General features: G+C 45.5%; 1 protein-coding gene across 9 annotated transcripts in view; it reads right to left on the bottom strand.

Annotated features, from left to right (window-relative positions):
* Window positions 1-22289, bottom strand: part of FAM13C (family with sequence similarity 13 member C) — a 304323-nt gene that overhangs the window by 37317 nt on the left and 244717 nt on the right. The window lies entirely within an intron of this gene.

Here is a 22289-nt window from a genome sequence, read left to right as displayed (position 1 = left end):
GTTCAGTAATGAGAGGAGCTCTTCCTCAGTAGCCGGCCGGGGAGCACTGTGCAGCCAGGTGACATAACACAGGAGTCAAGCACTGATCTCCACAGATACAACACTTATTTGCTTCAGCTTAGTCACATGCTGTTTTGTGTCAACACCTTTGTTGATTGACTGTGTGCTTACCGTAATAGAAAGTGAAGAGCTCTCTATACACTCTTACAGTATAGAGAATCTTTTCACCTAATTAGAACCAATATTACATGGACAAATGACAGTCCTTATGTCCCAGGCCATAAACGGAAGAACTTTTCACTTAAAAACTCAAAACCCACCAGTAAATTGAAATGATCACTTGCCTATCAACTAACTTTTCAGAATAAACATTATGTAACTCTATATGGTATTTTTCATCAGTTTTCCTAATCTTACAGCCTCCATTTTTTAATATACAGTGGCCTCTGTGCTAGTGGGTATTACTAGCTGCTATGATATCTTCCGTGTACTGGACATAGAAAAGGAGATTCTGCGCCCTTATATCTATACAGCACACCCTCAAAAGCAGCAGCAGTACAGAGGACATTATAGAGCAATACTGAATGGTGTAAGATGGGAATCCAGCACTGAGGTGGCATGTAACACATACTACAGCTGTTAGCCATGCTGTTGTTTTACCCTGCCTCTTTCTAACTCTTTTGTAAGCTGATGGACATCTCTTTGAGTTTTGCGGGGGACAAACTCAGGACTGGCATACTCGTACGCCAGTCTTAAATAAAGCCCCACCACCTTTTTCTTGTCCAGATTTACTAAGAGATGCACCTGCTTGGAAGACAGAAATCTGGCACAGGAAGAGCCCACACCTCCTCTCCACCTTGCTGCGTCCCCTTCCATATAAATAATATTTATTTGTACAGTGCCAACAGATTTCGCAGTGCTTGAAGATCAGTACTGTTGCCTTGCAGCACTGGGGTACTTGAAGACCAACAGACTGATGGAGTTTCTATGTTTTCGTTACATTTGCGTGCAGGGCCGGTTTTAGACTAAATGTGGCCCTGGGCAAAGTTAAAGGTGGGGCCCCAAATGCTGAAATATTGTAGTAGCAATTTAAGGTTCCCATACATTTTACACTTTTGTTGGTGGTATCTGCTGCTCGTGGTGGGTTCGGCCATCAGTGTAAGCAGTATGAGGCTCTCTGGACAGTCCTCTGACAGATGATATCAGTGGACATAGGGAGTCAGGCTTGATGAAAAATCAATGCCCAACCTCTTTGTTCTCAGAGAGACAAGCCGCCATCAGCCAATGATTTTTACACTTGCCAAAAGACAATGATCATTTGATTTCTGTTGTCTCTATATACACAGAGCGATATCGGCTGGATTCAGACAATTTTTGTTCCATGTATTATGGCCCTTAGTCACATTGAGTCAATTCAGAAGGTTACATGCTGGGACTGCTGCTACATACTGGGACTGCCGATACATGTCAGGACTGTCACCCTGCAGACCTCTCCTCAATCGTCCCGACTGCCACACCAGCCTCACCAGGAAGACAGGAAATCACATGGTGCAGAAGGGAGGGGGAGGGGGAAGCTACACACTGAGGGAGCAGAGCGTCCTGCGGCCTCTGTGTGACCCCTGATAGCAGCTATTATCTGCAGCCAGGGATCACTGACAGAGACTGCAGGAAGCTGTCTATGCGCTCCTGCACCTTACACTCACTGTAACTGGGGCAGGGGGCCCCTGGGGGATAAGGGGCCCTGGGCAACTGCCCTCTTTGCCCCCCCCCCTAACGCCGGCCCTGTTTGCGTGGGTTTTCTTGGCTGCTCAAAACATTTCTTCCTCATACATTTCTAGGTTTTTGGAATACCCACAACACTAAGATAAATTGGAAATAAACTGTTTGCTGGAAAGTATATTGGTCTTAAACGTTAAGGCTCAGGTTTACCAGTGTGTTTTAGTATACTCCATGAGTTCTGCCATTTATCTACCCTGCATTATGAAGGATGACTATCCTGTAGCTAAATAACTTCTTCTTTTTTTTACCTAGTAACCTCTAGATTTGTTCCCTCTATTTACATTGCATTGTCACGTTCAGCAGCATTGCACAATAATACTGTACCAAGCAGCAAATACAGATTCCACCTCAACCTGCCTACAACTGGCTAAATGTGACTGACACAGGTGAACAAATATGTGGAGCTGCAATACTTGTATGAGTAACACCTGTATCTTGCATCTTGTTTTTAATTTCCTTAACCAGAACATTACTTATATACTGTATGTCTGCAACAAAAACCACCATCCGCATCCCATACGCATTAAAGACCACCGGATACTTACATCAATATACCACAAACTGACAGACAGAACTGCTTACCTGCCAAGTGACGGCTTCCACCCCAAACATACAAAGCAATCTATTATATACAGCCAGACTATGCGGTACAATCGTATCTGCTCAGAAAAGGTGGACCTGGACCAGCACCTCCTGAATCTTAGGACTGAATTCCTCCGAATGGGCTACAAACCAAACGTGACAGACATACAAGCCAGCATAGTAGCAGCCATCAACAGGGACACTCTACTCACATACAAGGAGGCCCATGATGAAACCCGAGTGCCTAGTGTAGGCACCTACATAGTAACCTACAATATACAGCTGGAGATCCTACTAAACCTTGGCAGGAAACTCAAACCTGTGTTACAAAATGATAATAGACTGATAGTTTTATTCCCAGTCCCCCCTTTTTTCCATTTCGGCAACCACCCAACCTGTGAAAAATAATTGTCTGCAGGGCTCTGAGGGCCCCAGCAGAAAATGGCATCTCGTCCTGCCCACAAAACAGGTGCCAGACCTGCACACACATTTCTCCAAAGAGCACCATACATACAGTATAAATGGGACATTTGAAGACACAAAGGGAAAAAAGGAATGTGAATATACTGGAAACTAATTCATAAATTCCAAACTTTGCACCATGGGCTCAATCTTCATGCCAACTTCATATCGGCCTACAGTATGTGTTACTGTGTTACTATGAAGGCCCTTAATTACCATTTGATAGCAAAAAGATAGCAACGAGACCTTAGCATCTTCTTGTCACACCTCACAAGGTTTAGCTTATTGACCTGGAGTAAATAACAGACCCTTCTCTGTATATTGCATTTTGTTATTTTTAAAGTTTCTGCAATCCTTTGATGATCCTCTGTCCGAGGTGTGGGTGTATATGTCTATGAATTCAGTTTTGTATAACATCATGTCCGAGGAAGGGGGCTAGACTCATGAAACCTTACTATCAGATTTACTCAGCCTCTAAAACAGGGGTGTCAAACGCAAATAGACAGTGGGCCAAATTTTAAAAATTGGACGAGGTTGCAGGCCAACCTTGTTATTTATTGAAGCGTGTGACATCCTTGGAACTGTCAGAGTGGCGTGCAGCATTCCTGTAGTAGCCAGCTCTCCCAATAGTGTCACATATAGTAGCCAGTCCCCCAATAGTATCCCACATAGTAGCCAGCTCCCACAACAGTTTTCCATACAGTAGCCAGCCCTTGCAATATTGTCCCATATAGTAACCAGCCCTCCCATTGGTGCCCCATATAGTAGTCAGACACCCAATAGGGCCCCATATAGTAGTCAACCACCCAATAGTGCCCCATATAGTAGCCAGTCCTCCCAATAGTGCTCCATATAGTAGTCAACCGCCCAATAGTGCCCCATATAGTAGCCAGTCCTCCCAATAGTGCTCCATATAGTAGTCAACCGCCCAATAGTGCCCCATATAGTATCCAGTCTTTCCAATAGTGCTGCATATAGTAGTCAACCGCCCAATAGTGCCCCATATAGTAGCCAGTCCTCCCAATAGTGCTCCATATAGTAGGCAGCCCCCCCAATACCCTTCCACATAATCGTCAGCCCCCACAATAGTGCCCTGTATAGAAGCCAGCCCTCACAATATTGTCCCATACAGTAACCAGCCCCCACAAAAGTCCCCCATATACTTGTTCATTACTGTCCCATTAGTGCCCCTATTGGGAGACCTGGGTGGCTGGAGCGACCGTGTGTAACGCCTTGATTATTATTATTATTGGCTGCAATGTTTGTGTGCCAGCTCTAGGAAATCAATTGGTTTCCTCGGTGGGCCAAAAATAATGGCATGGCAGGAGCTTTGGCCTGAGTTTGACATGCTTGCTCCAAAAGGTATTGCCTGACTTCTTCCATCCTCTATTCCAACAAAAATGGTGACTACACTATGTAATATACAATGTCTATACTGGGTAACTAAGTTGTATAAGAACTTCTCATAGTAAAATATCAGTGGAGGTGGGGGGGTCCAAGTTCTGTGGCCCCTGCTGATCACTGACATGAAGGTGTAAAGGCACTTAGCTGGGAGCTGTGGATCAGCCCTGCTCAGCTGTTTTTGGTGACAGAGCGGTGTACAATCGTCTATATACCTTTACTTCTTCACATTTATTTAATTGATCAGTGGAGGCCTCATGACCAGGACCCTTAATGATCAAAACCTGAATGTTATATAACTATGACATGTCATGCTAGTTACCATATAATGGCACACAGGGCATAAATAATGCTCCTCTTACTATAGCTTATACTGTACTTTCAGTTCCCATCAATGGCATCTAATTTCCCTACATGAATATCTGCATTCTTAACTGTCAAGAGAGAGCTTACAGCCTATAGATAGTAGCTGCACGTAGACAACAATATGAAACCAACAACAAATACCCTCCAAGGTAATAATACCTAGTAGGAAAAGTGACCTAAACTAAAAGCATAGGGCTACCCAGCACAAGGCAAACCTTATACAATAATGAATCATTATTAATGAAAAGACACAGTGGCGGACATACCACATGTGCAGCCGGTTTTATTTGCAAAAAAAAAATTTTTTTTAAATTCTATGTAAACATGGCTACCGTAGTGTTAAAGGGGTATTCCCCCAAAAAATTATTTTTGCATTAATACGTTGCCCACCCATAGCTTTCCATCTTTCCAATATAAACTTATTATGGATTCTGGACAGTTTTGCTGCTATCTAGATGCATTCACCCCCCCACCAAATGCAGAGAATCATCAGCTCTCAGTCCAACCCTGAAACGCTCCCTGCCCTGTCCCACCCTCCGAGACGGCATCACGTGTCCTCGGTCTCTTCAATGGGCTGGGTTAGCGCTTGTACCCCAGTCCACTGAAGAGAGGGAGGATAGTGAGACAGACAGTCACAGCTGCTGCTGCTGTTCACTGTCTGCCTCACTAACAGCACCCAGAGCTCACCCGCCCCGCACCCTGTATCCCCCCACCCGGAGCGTATCCACCCCCCGCAGCTCACCCGTTGGCCTGTGAGTGCAGCCCCCCCCACTCTCCAAAGCGATCTCCCGGCCACCCCCATCCCCCTCCCTACAGCCCGATCTCCAGGTGCCCCCTCCCAGTATAGCCCGCAGCCACCCTCCATCGCCAATCCCTCCCCCCTGCGTGTCACCCGGCAGAAGCTGTGGCTTTCCCAGTTCTTGCAGAATTACAGCTCCCAGCATGCTCAGCCTTCTCTCCGTGCATGCAGGGAGTTGTAGTTCTGCCCGAGCCGGGAGAGCCACAGGTAGAAGAGCCGGCATGTAAGTGCATGTGATCCGGTCCCCGGCCGCCTGCCCACACCATGTAATGATATGGGGGCGCATCTCACCCGGCCACCCGCATCAATCCCCCCGCGCATCTCACCGCCGGCCAGTGAGATGCGGCGGGGGGTTGCTGATGCAGCCGGCCGGGTGAGACGCCGGTGTGGGGGGTGGCGATGCGGGGGGCCGAGTGTAATGTGCGGGGGATTGAGGCGGGCGGCCGGGTGAGATGCGCCCCCATATCATTACATGGTGGGGGCAGGCGGCCGGGGACCGGATCACATGCACTTACATGCCGGCTCTTCTACCTGTGGCTCTCCCAGCTCGGGCAGATCTACAACTCCCTGCATGCACGGAGAGAAGGCTGAGCATGCTGGGAAAGCCACAGCTTCTGCTGGGTGAGACGCAGGGAGGGGGAGGGGGACGGGGGTCACCAGGAGATCGCTTTGGGGGGAGGGGGGGCTGCACTCACAGGCCAACGGGTGAGCTGCGGGGGGTGGGGGGATACAGGGTGAGGGGCGGGTGATCTCTGGGTGCTCTTATTGAGGCAGACAGTGAACAGCAGCAGCAGCTGTGACTGTCTGTCTCACTATCCTCCCTCTCTTCAGTGGACTGGGGTACAAGCGCTAACCCAGCCCATTGAAGAGACTGAGGACACGTGATGCCGTCTCGGAGGGTGGGAGCCAGAAGCAGGGAGCGTGTCAGGGTTGGACTGAGAGCTGATGATTCTGTGAATTTGGTGCGGGGGGGAATGCATCTAGATAGCAGCAAAACTGTCCAGAATCCATAATAAGTTTATATTGGAAAGATGGAAAGCTATGGGTGGGCAACGTATTAATGCAAAAATAATTTTGGGGGGAATACCCCTTTAAGGCTGACGTAAAGAATAAAGATAATGGCGATTTATCAAATATGGTGTAAAGTGAAACTGTCTCAGTCGCCCCTAGCAAACAATCAGATTCCACCTTTCATTTTCCAAAGAGTCTACAAGGAATGAAAGGTGGAATCTGATTGGTTGCTAGGGGCAACTGAGCCAGTTTCACTTTACACCATGTTTGATAAAGGTCCCCCATCATGTCAGTTTTATTACATAGTGCATTATGCAGACACTGAAACCCCCAAAAGTTAAAAAACTTTCACCCTACAAATATATATGAGGTTCCATCATACATTTTATAGTAGATTGAAAAGCGCCATTGCAAAGTACACTTGTTCATTAAAATAAAAGCTCTTACATTGTCCTGTACATAGAAAAATAAAAACACTATGGGGGAGATTTATCAAATGTGGTGTAAAGTGAAACCGGCTAAGTTGCCCCTAGCAACCAATCAGATTCAACCTTGACTTAAGGTATTGCTGAGTCCCTTCGTCTATCCCCTATCGACCACTACCCCCCACTTAAACCCCTTACTCCACACACCCCCTCCCCCCTTTAACCCATTAAACTGAGGACACCTTTTTAACATTGGAAAAATTGGCCATAACAGCCTCTTTATTAAAAGTGCTTCCAAAATTAACAAACATTAAATAAATAACAATAATAACAATAACCTTCAGTTAACCCATTATGTCTAGGGAGGTCTGGCAGAGCACCCTGCAGCAGTACCAGTATTACTGGCTATCCCCCCAGCCGCACCGCGCCGACTCAGGGGCTGACAAATCAGTCACCTGGCACTGCACCGCTTTCTTTTCACAATCCACCACAACAAGTGCGGAGTATCATTCCTCTTATGGGTCCCCATCCGAATTACTACATTAATGTGCCCTGCAAGACCTCCCTACCGCAGGCTGTCATGACAAAGGAAAGCAACCAAAGCCCACACCCGAACACCAAAAGCCTGAAATAGGGCGGGCGGGCGGGCTGAATCTGGTCCGGCAAGAACTGTAGCTCCACCTCTTCCTATAACACCGCGTCTGTTGGTAAGTGACTCACCTAGCAACTCCCGCACTTTTGACCTCAAACCCCTCACCCCCTCCCAACTGGCTCACAATTAACCCCTTACTGCCCCACTTAACCCCTTGAACTACACTCCCAGCTAACCTAGTCATGCTGGGCCTCCGCTAGGTCTGCGCCCCCGCTCCGTGCCCTTCCTTTCATTTTCCAAAGAGTCTGTGAGAAATGAAAGGTGGAATCTGATTGGGTGCTAGGGGCAACTGACAGCTTATTACTACCCTGCCCCCCAATGGCTGTATACACTGTGCTGAGTGAGTGCTGTGTATACAGCTCAGTAGGCGGCTATAAGGCCTCCCATCCCTGCAGTTATTGGCAGGTAGGAGCTGCTGGGCCTTATTACATACATGTCACATGACTACAAATAACCCATCAATAACTATAAAGTGCTAATAAATCACATAAGCTGCAGTTCTGAACATGACATTTTATTAGGGATATAAAGGGTAATAACAATCCGGGTCCTCCAGGCTGAGATGGTATCTGCCTGCGCTAGTACCCGAGAGCTTTCAGCATCTTTTCCACCATCATCTCTCTCACTCTGTAACACAGATGCGTCATCCACCATAGGAGTCCAAAGATCAGGGATATTGTGATGGAAATGGCAGAGAGCAGCATCCACCTATGGGCTGTGCTGAGGTGAGTCCCATCCTCGCTGGGATCAGCTGCGTCTTGTTCCTTCCTTTCTCCATTAGAGGAGCTCTGGAGGACAGGTGCGGTGGTCTCCAGATGAATGGTCTTCTCCCTATGATACTTGGTGCATATTGGCCTCCCCTCCGCAGCACCGCTCAGTAGCAGGTAGAGTAGTAAGGTATAATATATGTATACCATACCGGAAAATGGATAAAATCCAAGATACTCGCAAGTGGAAGCTGGACACTGTATTCTCCCGAAGAAGCAGCGAACAACTGAAGAGATTCCAGTGTCTCCTCACTATGCCTACTGCTGTCTGTGACATCACCTACACACCTACTATGTCATCACCTATGACATCACCAGCCTGTTGTCTTACAGAACAATTACCATAAGGTTATGCTGGATTTCTATGACAAAGCCCCTATGTATATGAGCAGATACAGCATCAGATCAGCGGCATCAGCTGTTTATCAGCCATATGGGAAGGACGTTTCACTGATGGAAAATCTCTCTCCTAAAGTAGAAACCACCTGGAGCAGATGTATCCCTCTGTATAATGGTGTGTTTACACAGAGAGATTTATCTGAGAGATCTTTGAAGCCAAAGCCAGGAACAGACTATAAACAGGGAACAAGTCATAAAGGAAGGAGTGGGATCTATCCGCTTTTTAAATGCCTTACTGGCTTTGGTTTCAAAAATCTGTCAGATAAATCTCTCTGTGTAAATGCACTATTAGATAGAAAGTGGTGTAACCTTCCCCCAGCAGCCAATCACAGCCCAGGCTGCATATTCCCAGAGATCAGTGCTGAGCTGTGATTGCCTTATATTGTATAATATTACACAATGTGATAAATCTGTCAGTATTGTCCTCATACACCTCATGTGATGGCGGCTGCTGGGCAGGGGATGGGGCCGCTCTGTCTTACCAAATGGAGATCACATTATATAGCAGAAAAAGTCATTAATAAAGAGCTCAAAGTGTCCGATCTATACACATATGTTACCAATAATAACTAGAGATCATGGTGCAATAAATAAGATCCCAAACAGCCCTGTAGGTTGTGAAATAAAAGCGCTCTGGCCGTTAGAAGGTGAGGAGAAAAAAACTAAAATGTGGGCTGGTATTGCATTCGTTCTTAAAGAAACAATACTGATTTTTTTCTAAAAAGGGCCAGTACCGAACTTGCTCTTAAAGGGCCAGTACCAAATTTGTTTTTAAAGGGCTATTACTGAATTTGCTTTTAAAGGGCCGGTACTGCATTCACTCTTAAAGGACCAATATGGAAATCACTTTTAGGCTGGGTTCACACTATGTATATTTCAGGCTGTATTTGGTCCTCATGTCAGGTCCTCATAGCAACCAAAACCAGGAGTGGATTGAAAACCCAGAAAGGATCTGTTCACACAATGTTGAAATTGAGTGGATGGCCGCCATATAACGGTAAATAACTTCCATTATTTCAATATAACAGCCGTTGTTTTAAAATAACAGCAAATATTTGCCATTAAATGACGGCCATCCACTCAATTACAACATTATGTGAACATAGCCTTTCTGTGTTTTCAATCCACTCCTTGTTTTGGTTGCTATACAGCCTCAAACATACAGCCTCAAATATACGTAGTGTGAACCCAGCCTTAAAGTGCGGGTACTCAGTTAGCTGTTAAAGGGCCAGTATCGATTCAGCTCTTAAAGGACCGGTACCAAAGTCGCTCTTAACCCAGGCTAATTTTCGTTTTTGCGTTTTCATTTTTTCCTCCTTGTGTATAAAAGGCCATAGCAGTTGCATTTTTACACCTACGGACCCACATGAGCCCTTATTTTTTGTGTCACTAATTGTACTTTGCAATGACAGGCTGAATTTTTACATAAAATATGCTGCGAAACCAGGAAAAAATTATATGCGCAGTGAAATAAAAAAAAAATAAAAAAAACGCAATTCTTTTTGGGATCATGGATTAAGTAAATTAATATTTTGGGCGATTACGGCACTATGGGTGAAAGAGACAGGCCTTCCTCCTTGGTGCCCCATACACAATAGGGGGCCATTAGCAAGTTAGAGTCGCCTAACCTGCTGATGGTTCTTTAAAGTATCTATTAAAGGGGCGCTCTAAAAGTCACTGGTAAATAGGTTCTTCTTTTCAAGCACTATGTATTTTCTCCTGGAAAAGCAGATGTAATTTATCTCTGCAGCCTGACCTTGGTGATTCGGGGCTCTGTATAAATGCTTGGGCAGGGCTCAGGGGCTCAGACAGTCATTCTGCTGCTGATACTACATTACAATAGTCTCCTGCAGTCCTATATTGTACAGTAGCCTCCAGCAGAGATATACACCAGGAGAGCCTCTAAAAGAACAGCCCTGATATTCACTGCAAAGCACAGTGTGACAGGAGTCTTCAATGGCGGCAAATGTGTTACGGATCTCTGTCATGTGTGACGCTACTTTACTATTTATGAACAGTAAATATAAGCATTGGTATAAAAGCAGATATGTCAGGCTCCAGCTACAATATAACATTACATTTACAATAAACAAGACACCCTTGTAGATGATTTACACCTGCCATTACCTTGTAACAACACACTGACCAGAAAAACCATCACACGTCTCATATACACTCACCGGCCACTTTATTAGGTACACCATGCTAGTAACGGGTGGTCTTCTGCTGCTGTAGCCCATCTGCCTCAAAGTTGGCCGTACTGTGCATTCAGAGATGCTCTTCTGCCTACCTTGGATGTAACGGTTGGCTATTTGAGTCACTGTTGCCTTTCTATCAGCTCGAACCAGTCTGCCCATTCTCCTCTGACCTCTGGCATCAACAAGGCATTTCCGCCCACAGAACTGCCGCTCACTGGATGTTTTTTCTTTTTCGGACCATTCTCTGTAAACCCTAGAGATGGTTGTGCGTGAAAATCCCAGTAGATCAGCAGTTTCTGAAATACTCAGACCAGCCCTTCTGGCACCAACAACCATGCCACGTTCAAAGGCACTCAAATCACCTTTCTTCCCCATACTGATGCTCGGTTTGAACTGCAGGAGATTGTCTTGACATTGTCTACATGCCTAAATGCACTGAGTTGCCGCCATGTGATTGGCTGATTAGAAATTAAAGGGGTAGTGCACCAAAAAATTTTTTCTTTCAAATCAACTGCTGCCATGAAGTGCCAGAGATTTTTAATTTACTTCTATTAAAAAAATCTCAAGCCTTCCAGTACTTATCAGCTGCTGTATGCCCAGCAGGAAGTGGTATTATTTCCAGTCTGGAGAGCAGGAGAGGTTTTCTATGGGGATTTGCTCCTTCTCTGGACAGTTCCTGACATGCACAGAGGAGGCAAAAGAGAGCACTGTGTCGGACAGGAAAGAAAACACCACTTCCTGCTGGACACACAGCAGCTGATAAGTACTGGAAGGCTTGAGATTTTTTAATAGAAGTAAATTACAAATCTCTGGCACTTCATGGCAGCAGTTGATTTGAAAGAAAAATTTTTTTTGGTGCACTACCCCTTTAAGTGGTAACGTGCAGTTGGACACGTGTACCTAATAAAGTGGCCGGTGAGTGTATATTCCGGTTACCTTTATAGAATATATAATAACAGGATAACATTCTACACTGACAGTGAACCTCCCCTCTTCAGGAAGTTGCACTTTATACTGTTGTTAGTTCCCTTTAAGGGCAATAGGAACGCTGACACTAGAGCTAAGGGAAGAAGATTCTGCATATATCTGGACATAATATCTCCTACACTTCAATACTATATAATTTATATCATATGCTGCATGTTACCTACTGGGCATATTATTGTGTAGCATAAAAGTTAGTGGAAAAACAAATGATAAAAAGAGATTATGCTGCAATGATAGAGATTTGTTGGGAAGACGGCACTTGGGGTATGGTTTACTAATGGGTAAACCTGTACAAATGGTGAGTGTCACAGACTTCTCTTAAGCCAACTATCTGTATTTGTAGCACATGATGCTACAAGTTCTAGATATTTCCTAGAAACATTTGAGGAAATTACCCAAAAAGTTTTTTTTTTTTCAAATCAACTAGTGCCAGAAAGTGCCAGAGATTTGTAATTTACCTCTATTAAAAATCTTAAGTCTTCCAATGCTTATCAGCTGTTGTATATCCTGCAGATAATGGTGTATTCTCTCCAGTCTGACATAGTGCTCTCTGCTGCCACATCTGTCTATGTCAGGAACTGTCCATAGCAGTAGTAAATCCCCTTGAAAACCTCTCCTGCTCTCTAAACTGGAAAGATTACCAGGACATACAGCAGCTAAGTACTGGCACCAGTTGATTTGAAAAAATCATAAGTTTGTATTGGTGGGGTCAGGGTGCTGAGACCCCTGTTGATTGTTAGAATGAAGAGACAGACCCCTAATATATGCAATCTGAGCATTGCATATATAAGTCCCCTGCAATACGAAATATGTAAAAAAAGTTTTAAAACATATTTAAAAAAAACAAAACACGAATAAAAATGTCTCAATAAACATTTATATTACCCCCTTTCCCATTATACAAATTAAAATATTAAAAAAGTGTAAAAAATAAACATATTACAATCGTCCGATCTATTAAAATATTACAATATTGTTGCCGCCCAGTGAAGAACGTAAACAAAAAGCGGGAAAAAAGATAGGATTGCAGATTTTTTCAAATTATAGATAACAAAAAAAATCCCTTTCCCATTATACAAATAAAACATTTACAAATATTCAATAAATAATTTAATAAATAAACAAACATACATATTATGTATTGTAGCGTGAGTAATAGTCCAGTCTATTGAAATAAAGCTATATTGTTCTTGCAGGGTGGACGGTGTAAACGAAAAGAGGGGGAAAGCATCAGGATTGTTTTTTTCTTACATTATATTTAAAAAAAAAAATATATATATATATATATATATATATATATATATATATATATATATAAATGATGAAAATGTCCAATCTACACAAATAGGCTACTAATAAAAAGTAGATATAGCGGCACAAAAAAAAAGCACCCCAAACAGCCCCGTAAACAAATAAAACAGTTATCAGTAACAATAGGGCAATTTTACTAATAATTATTTTAAAAAAAAGTGTAAAAAACTCTAAGAAAACATGGCTATCACTGACATATAGAATAAAGATATCATGTCAGTTTTATTACAAAAACCACCAAAGGTTACAAAATGTCACCCTATAAATAATATTTTTGGGGTACCATCATACATTTTATGGTAGCTTGAAAAGTGCCAGTAAAAAGTACACTTGTTCCTTAAAATAAAAGCTCTTACATTGTCCTGTACATAGAAAAATAAAAACACTATGGGGGAGATTTATCAAATGTGGTGTAAAGTGAAACCGGCTAAGTTGCCCCTAGCAACCAATCAGATTCCATCTTTCATTTTCCAAAGAGTGTGTGAGGAATGAAAGGTGGAATCTGATTGGTTGCTAGGGGCAACTAGGCCAGTTTCACTTCACACCATGTTTAAAAAATCTCCCCCTATATCTCTTAGCAGGCACGTCACTACACTATACTGGAAGCGCTATGTGACATCCCATACACCTGTAACCACCTGTCGACCAGTGTATGATAGGCAGGCCCGTTCCTACCATGAGGCAGAGTGAGAATTCTGCCTCAGGCGGCAGCTTCCGAGGTCCCTGAGGGGGCGGCACAATCCTGCCCTGTCATTGTAGTTAAGTCATTTCTGACTTAACTAGATGACAGCAGCCGCCCAGCAGTGTTACCTTATCTCCTGCTGCCTTATCTGGGTCCCGGCTGCCTTATCTGCAAAGCAAACAGTGGAGGATGCACAATACTACAAAGTTTCCCTGTGATCCCGGTGCTTCCTCCACTGTGTGCTGCCTGAGTGTCGGGACTGGAAGCAGGAGGAGGAGGGGACTTAGCACGGCAGCCTGCAGAGGTCATAACAGTGAGAAGACCAGGAAACTGACCCTGCAGAGCTCTGTCTCCTGTCCACCCTCCTCTGTGTGTGCTTCCTGTCCTGTGCCCCCCTCCCCTCTGTGTGTGCTTCCTGTCCCCCTCCTCTGTGTGTGCTGCCTGTCCTGTGCCCCCCTCCCCTCTGTGTGTGCTTCCTGTCCCCATCCTCTGTGTGTGCTGCCTGTCCTGTGCCCCCCTCCCCTCTGTGTGTGCTTCCTGTCCACCCTCCTCTGTGTGTGCTTCCTGTCCTATGCCCCCCTCCCTTCTGTGTGTGCTTCCTGTCCCCCTCCTCTGTGTGTGCTGCCTGTCCTGTGCCCCCCTCCCTTCTGTGTGTGCTTCCTGTCCCCCTCCTCTGTGTGTGCTGCCTGTCCTGTGCCCCCCTCCTCTGAGTGCCCTGTCCCCCCTGCTCTGTGTGTGTTGTCCCCCCCTCCTCTGCTCCATGAGCTCTGTCTTCTGAGGTCCTGACTCTCCATAGCCTCCCAGGACCTGTGTAGCCAGGAGACAGATCAGAAACAGAAGGTATGGTGTGAATTGCATAAGTGTGTGTGTGTGTGTGTTTGTGTGTGTGTGAATGTGCATGTGGGTTTTATACAGTAGATATATGCTGAGGTGGGTATGCAGTGTTTCTAGGTGCTTACTGTGGGGGGTGACTGGTATTAGGGGGTCTTTGCTGAGGGAAGGGTATGGGTATTTTCTATTAGGAGGTCAGTATCACCAACCAAGATGCTGTTTGGGGGTATTAGGTGATATCCACCATTATAGGCATACCTCCCAACTTTTGCAAAGAGCAAAGAGGGACATGTGCGCCACGGTCCCCATAGCCACGCCCCCCATAGCGACCCTCCATAGCCACGCCCCCATAGCAACCCTCCCTAGCCACTCCCCTACAGTCACCACATGCTGCTGACTGAATAGTGCCCTATACAGTATCCAATCCCGAAAAAATGCCCTATATAGTATCCAATCCCCCATATAGCGCCCCACATAGTATCCAATCCCCCATTATAGTGCCCCACATAGTATCCAATCCCCCATATAGTGCCCCACAAAGTATCCAATCCCCCACATAGTATCCAATGCCCCCATATAGTACCCCACATAGTATCCAATGCCCCATATAGTGCCCCACATAGTATCCAATCCCCCACATAGTATCCAATGCCCCCATATAGGGCCCCACATAGTAGCCAATCCCCCATATAGTGCCCCACATAGTAGCCAATGCCCCCATATAGTGCCCCACATAGTAGCCAATGCCCCCATATAGTGCCCCACATAGTAGCCAATGCCCCCATATAGTGCCCCACATAGTAGCCAATGCCCCCATATAGTGCCCCACATAGTAGCCAATGCCCCCATATAGTGCCCCACATAGTAGCCAATCCCCCATAGAGTGCCCCACATAGTAGCCAATGCCCCCATATAGTGCCCCACATAGTAGCCAATGCCCCCATATAGTGCCCCACATAGTAGCCAATGCCCCCATATAGTGCCCACATAGTAGCCAATGCCCCCATATAGTGCCCCACATAGTAGCCAATGCCCCCATATAGTGCCCCACATAGTAGCCAATGCCCCCTATATAGTGCCCCACATAGTAGCCAATGCCCCCATATAGTGCCCCACATAGTAGCCAATGCCCCCATATAGTGCCCCACATAGTAGCCAATGCCCCCATATAGTGCCCCACATAGTAGCCAATCCCCCATAGAGTGCCCCACATAGTAGCCAATGCCCCCATATAGTGCCCCACATAGTAGCCAATGCCCCCATATAGTGCCCCACATAGTAGCCAATGCCCCCATATAGTGCCCACATAGTAGCCAATGCCCCCATATAGTGCCCCACATAGTAGCCAATGCCCCCATATAGTGCCCCACATAGTAGCCAATGCCCCCTATATAGTGCCCCACATAGTAGCCAATGCCCCCATATAGTGCCCCACATAGTAGCCAATGCCCCCATATAGTGCCCCACATAGTAGCCAATGCCCCCATATAGTGCCCCACAAAGTAGCCAATGCCCCCATATAGTGCCCCACATAGTAGCCAATGCCCCCTATATAGTGCCCCACATAATAGCCAATGCCCCATATAGTGCCCACATAGTAGCCAATGCACCCTATATAGTGCCCCACATAATAGCCAAAGCCCCATATACTGCCCCACATAGTAGCCAATCCCCCATATAGCGCCCCACATAGTAGCCAATGCCTCCATTTGTGTGGCCCGACCAGAAAAACAATAAGCCAGTAACTCACCTGTCCGCCGGCCCCAGCAGCTCCTCTCCCAGCAGAGCGCACACTCCCGTCATCCTCCGGGGGGGGGGCAGCGGGGTATACAGACACTAACTGTGCCGGAAGTAATTCATGAGAGGCTGCAGGTCACTTCCGGCACAGTCAGTGTCTCTGTACCCCGCTGCCCGCCCCGGAGGATGACGGGAGTGCGCGCTCTGCCGGGAGAGGAGCTGCTGGGACCGGCGGACAGGTGAGTTACTGGCTTATTGTTTTTTTGGTCGGGCCACATATAAAGCGGGACACGGGGGGCCGTTCCGGGACCGCGGGACAGAACCCTGAAAACGGGAATCCGGGACGGTTGGGAGGTATGATTACAGGGGCACCATGCTTTATAGGTCACCTACCCTGATCATATGCTGTAATCCTCTACTGGGCACTCTGGAGGATTACTGCATCAAGGGAGGTGACTTATACAGCATGGTGAGGGTACAGCGATTATGCGGATCCCATGCTTTATAGTTCATCATTATCTCTCCATCTCATTCATTGAATACCGGCCACAGAGAACCTGTTAGTTCTTGCAATGGAGTGTGTGGCTCCGGCCGTACGCTCCATTGTGTGCAGCGGTGAATCCGGATGTGGGCGCACATGAGTGCACTCGCACCCAAATTTAGAAGGAATGAACATCATCCATCCGGTACTGTGGTGACTTGATGATCTTCAGTAAAACCAGCCGCTCTGTGATCAGGCTGGGTCACAGAACGGCCGGTGTTATACATAGTGTGCACATGGCCTACGGCACAGAGACAGGGGGAGTGATGGTAACTGGTCACACAGCTGGTACATGTGTTTGCATACAGTATACGCACTGCTGGTACCTACTATGCAGTACATACACTGCCGGCAGGTATATTTTTATGTGTGTGTTATATTTATAGCTAATATATACCTATATGTGTGGTATAATTGCTGCTAGTATATATATATATATATATATATATATATATATATATATATATATTATATATTATATATTATATATATGTATGTGTGCAGTTGATCACTAATTATTGGGGGGGGGGGGGGGCGCCATTTTAATTTTCGCCTCAGGCAGCAGAAAGGCTAGAATCGGCCCTGATGATAGGGTATTACTACCCCTGCCCCCCAATGGCTGTATACACTGTGCTGAGTGAGTGCTGTGTATACAGCTCAGTAGGCAGCTATAAGGCCTCCCATCCCTGCAGTTATTGGCAGGTAGGAGCTGCTGGGCCTTATTACATACATGTCACATGGCTACAAATAACCCATCAATAACTATAAAGTGCTAATAAATCACATAAGCTGCAGTTCTGGACATGACATTTTATTAGGGATATAAAGGGTAATAACAAGCCGGGTCCTACAGGCTGAGGTGGTATCTGCCTGCTCTTGTACCCTACTAACTTCATCATTTTTGCCACCATCATCTCTCTGAGTCTGTAGCATAGATACGTCATCCACCATAGGAGTCCCTGGAAGATAATGGATAATGCGATGGAAATAGCAGAGATCAGCATCCACATATAGGCCGTGCTGTGGTGGCGTCTTCTTCCTTTGTTTCTCCATTAGAGGAGCTCTGCAGGACAGGTGAGGTGGTCTCCAGATAGTTTTGCACGGTCTTCTCCTCATGCTTCATGGTGGTTATCGGCCTCCCCTTCGCAGCACCGCTCAATAGCAGGTAAAGCAAGACAGTATAACATAAGTATAACATAGTAAAAACCGGATTAAATCCATGATTCTCGCAAGTATAAGCTGGACACTGTATCTCCTAAAGAAGCAGCCAACAACTGAAGAGATTCCACTGTCTTCTCACTTTACCAATTGCTGTCTGTGCTGGTCAGTTTCCCCAGCTCGCCACTTTCCCTTCCTGAAACACCAAGCGAGGCTGTGAGTGCCCCCACAGCCGGAGCACTCCTGCTTGTAACGGCAGTCGGAGGCAAATTTACCATGCCCCTCATTAAACTGCCAACAGCAGCCTCGTTCTCCTGATGCCGACCGCCCAGTAAAAGAACCTAAGCCGCCAGCAGCATCCTGAAAGGACTGCCCATGAGACGCATGAGACGCATCCACAAACTGATTTCTTTGTGGTCCCAACGTATCGCCTTGCGCTGGCAGAACTGCTCATTGTACCTGAGCCACTTGTTCCCGCCATAACCCTATAGGCCTCTACAAAGGAATCTAGGTAGCAGAATAGCCCGGAACAATGTTCCGGCGCCTTCTTCCCCACCACGCTAGCGAGAATAGCGAAGGCCTGGAGCCAATTCGCAAACGTCCGCGGGAATCAACCGGTAATGCCTACGCTCCTCCTCCTCCTTCTTAGACTCATCCGGCTCCACCTGATCCAGATTGAACTTCTCCAGGGGAAAAAATCATTAATAAAGAGCGATCAAAGCGTCCGATCTATACACATATGATACCAATAATAACTAGAGATCATGTTGCAAAAAGTAAGATCCCAAACAGCCCTGTAGTTTGAAAAATGAAAGCGCGCTGGCTGTTAGAAGGCGTGAATAAAAAATTAAAATGTGAAAATAAAAATTGTCTTGGTCTTTAACCCTTAGACGACCCAGGGCGTATAGTTACGCCATGGAAGTCTGTCCCCAGACGACCTAGGGCGTAACTATACGTCCTGGGTGTTTCTCCGGCTATGAAGCGTGCTCCGGAGCGGAGCGCGCTTCATAGCAGGTGGGGGCCGGCTGCAATCAGCAGCCGGGACCTCACCGGTAATGACACGCTGCGGCAATCGCGCTGCCGCGTGTCATTAACTCCTTAAACGCCACAGCGTTTAAGTGTAAGTGACAGGGGGAGTGTGACTTCGGGGGTCCCGATCGTTAAAACGGACCGCCGGAGGTCTCTCACCTGGCTCCGTGCGGTCCGATCGGCGATCTGCTGCACTAAGCCTGCACAGGCAGGCTCAATGAGCAGATCGCCGATAACACTGATCAATGCTATGCCTATGGCATAGCAATGAACAGTGTCTGCAATCAAACTAGTGTATGTAAAAGTCCCCCAAAGGGACTTCAAATGTGTAAAAAAAAAAAAGTTAAATTCACTAACACACTGCCCCAAAACCCCTCCCCCAATAACAGTCTAAATCACCCCCCTTTCCCATTAAATAAATAAAACATATAAAAATAAATAAATAAATAAACATATAATATACCATAGCGTGCGTAATTGTCCAATCTATTAAAATATAAAAAGCGTCATTGCCAACGTCCGATCTTCACAAGTATTAATAAAAGCTAGAGATCATGGCGGAAAAAATGACACCCCATACAGCCCCATAGGTAAAAAAATAAAACTGTTATAAGCGTCACAATAGGGCTATTTTGTTTATAATTAATTGCCAAAAAAAGGATTTCATAAAAAAAAAATATATATAACATTAGAGAAACTGCGTAAACCTGCATATGGTTGTGTTCGGACTGACCTATAGAGTAATAGTATCATGTCGCTGTTACCATATAGTGCATTACGTAGACACAGGAACCCCCCAAACGTTACCATATTGCATTCTTTTTTACGATTTCACCTATTTATATCTTCATAAATAATATATTTGGGATTCCGTCATACATGTTATGGTAGAATGAAAGACGCCATTACATAGTACAACTATTTCTGTAAAAAACAAGCACTTACATGGCTTGTAGATAGAAAACTGAAAGTGCTGGAGCTCTTAGAAGGAGAGGAGGGAAAAACGAAAGCGCAAAGATCAAAATTTGCGCGGTCCACTGGGTAATTTTGGGCCTGGTCCTCAAAGGGTTAAAGGAAACCTGTCACCCCCCGAGCCGGGGTGACAGGCTCCCGATTCCCCGTTAGAGCGCCCTATACTTACCTCATCGCGCTCACAGGAGAGTCCGATGCCCATAGAGAATGACGGAGCATCGGACTCCCTATTCATTCTGTATGAGCATCTGACTCTCCTGTGAGCACACGCACCGGGCTTCGGGCGCTGAAATCTCAGTCACCTGACCGGCTCAGGAAGTGGGACCCGGCGCGATGATGTAAGTATAGGGGGCTCTAACGGGGGATCGGGAGTCTGTCACCCTGACACGGGGGGTGACGGTCCTCTTTAAGGCTAAAATCCACTGTGTTCTTTAGAGGTTAAAGGGATGGTACCAAATTCCCACTTTAAGCGCTTGTATAGCATTTGTTTTTAAAGAACCATTATTGAATTTTTTTTTAAAGGGCCGGTACCGAATATGCTCCTAAAGGGCTGTAGCTGTTTAAGGGTTGGGTACCGATTCAGATCTTAAAGGCCAAAGTCGTTTCCTCCTCTGTGCCATTCATGTGCTGTTAGCAGTCTATTCCATGGTCCGGAGCACTGCCCGGCCCCCAGAGTACCAACTCGGCCCGTCCACTCCATTGATTATCATTAGAGGGAGTAGGCTGGATCGGCACTGTGGGGGTAAGAGAGAGGCGCCCCGTGCACAATAGGGGGCTATTAGCAGGTTACAGTCACCTAACCTGCTGATAGATTCCCTTTAAAGTATATTAGTGATGAGCGAATACTGTTCGATCGAATAGATATTCGATCGAATAGTGAGATATTCGAATATTCGATATTCGTACGAAAATCCCGCGCATATTCGATAAATGTTCGAAAAAAGTTCAAATACCCCAGCTTCGGGTTTTACCCTCCAAATGGTCAAATAGATGTTTTTCACTAATGGAATACTTGTTCCCATAGACTTTAATGGGATCGAATATTCGAATATTCGCGGGATATTCGTATGAATATCGAATATTCGTCATCACTAAAGTATATATTAAAGGGGCGCTCTAAAAGTCACTGGTAAATGGGCACGCTTTTCAAGCACTATGTATTTTCTCCTGGAAAAGCAGATGTAATTTATCTATGCCACCTGACCTTGGTGATTCGGGGCTCTGTATAAATACTTGGGCAGGGCTCAGGGGCTCAGACAGTCATTCTGCTGCTGATACTACATTACAATAGTCTCCTGCAGTCCTATATTGTACAGTAGCCTCCAGCAGAGATATACACCAGGAGAGCCTCTAAAAGAACAGCCCTGATAGTCACTGCAAAGCACAGTGTGACAGGAGTCTTTAATGGCGGCAAATGTGTCACGGATCTCTGTCATGTGTGACGTTACTATTTATGAACAGTAAATATAAGCATTGGTATAAAAGCAGATATGTCAGGCTCCAGCTACAATATAACATTACATTTACAATAAACAAGACATCCTGTAGATGATTTACACCCGCCATTACCTTGTAACAACACACTGACCAAAAAAAACATCACAAATCTCACACTATATATATATATATATATATATATATATATATATATATATATATATATATATATATATATATATAACAATATGTGTTCCCAATGGGTAAACCTGAACAAATGGTGAGCGCCGCAGACTTCTCTTCTCTTCTCTCTATCTGTATTTGTGGCACATTAAAAAAAATCTCAAGTCTTCCAGTACTTATCAGCTGCTGTATGTCCTGCTGGAAGTGGTGTATTTTCTCCAGTCTGACACAGTGCTCTCTGCAAATCCCCATGAAAAACTTTCCTGCTCTCCAGACTGGAAAGGCAGAGTGTGTGCGCTGCGGCCTGTGTCTGCCTCTTCATTTGAACAAGCTTTTGGAGTCTCTGCACTCAGACCCCCCACCGATACAAACCTCTGATGTGTCGCTATGATATGTCAGAAGTTTTTGTAAATCATAGGGACCTTTTTAAGAAAAGAACAGCATGCATTTAGTCCCAGATTTCTCAATAAGGACATCCCCCTACTGTATGCATAGACTGTATACATAATGTGTCACCCTAGGATAAAGCTATTCACACCAGGATGTTTGTCCCATGAGCTATCTCATACAGCTTTTGGAG

The sequence above is a fragment of the Dendropsophus ebraccatus genome, chromosome 8 (assembly GCF_027789765.1).
Source record: "Dendropsophus ebraccatus isolate aDenEbr1 chromosome 8, aDenEbr1.pat, whole genome shotgun sequence".
Taxonomy (NCBI): domain Eukaryota; kingdom Metazoa; phylum Chordata; class Amphibia; order Anura; family Hylidae; genus Dendropsophus; species Dendropsophus ebraccatus.
The sequence above is the reverse complement of the archived record's forward strand: the minus strand, read 5'-3'. Positions and strand labels throughout refer to the sequence as shown.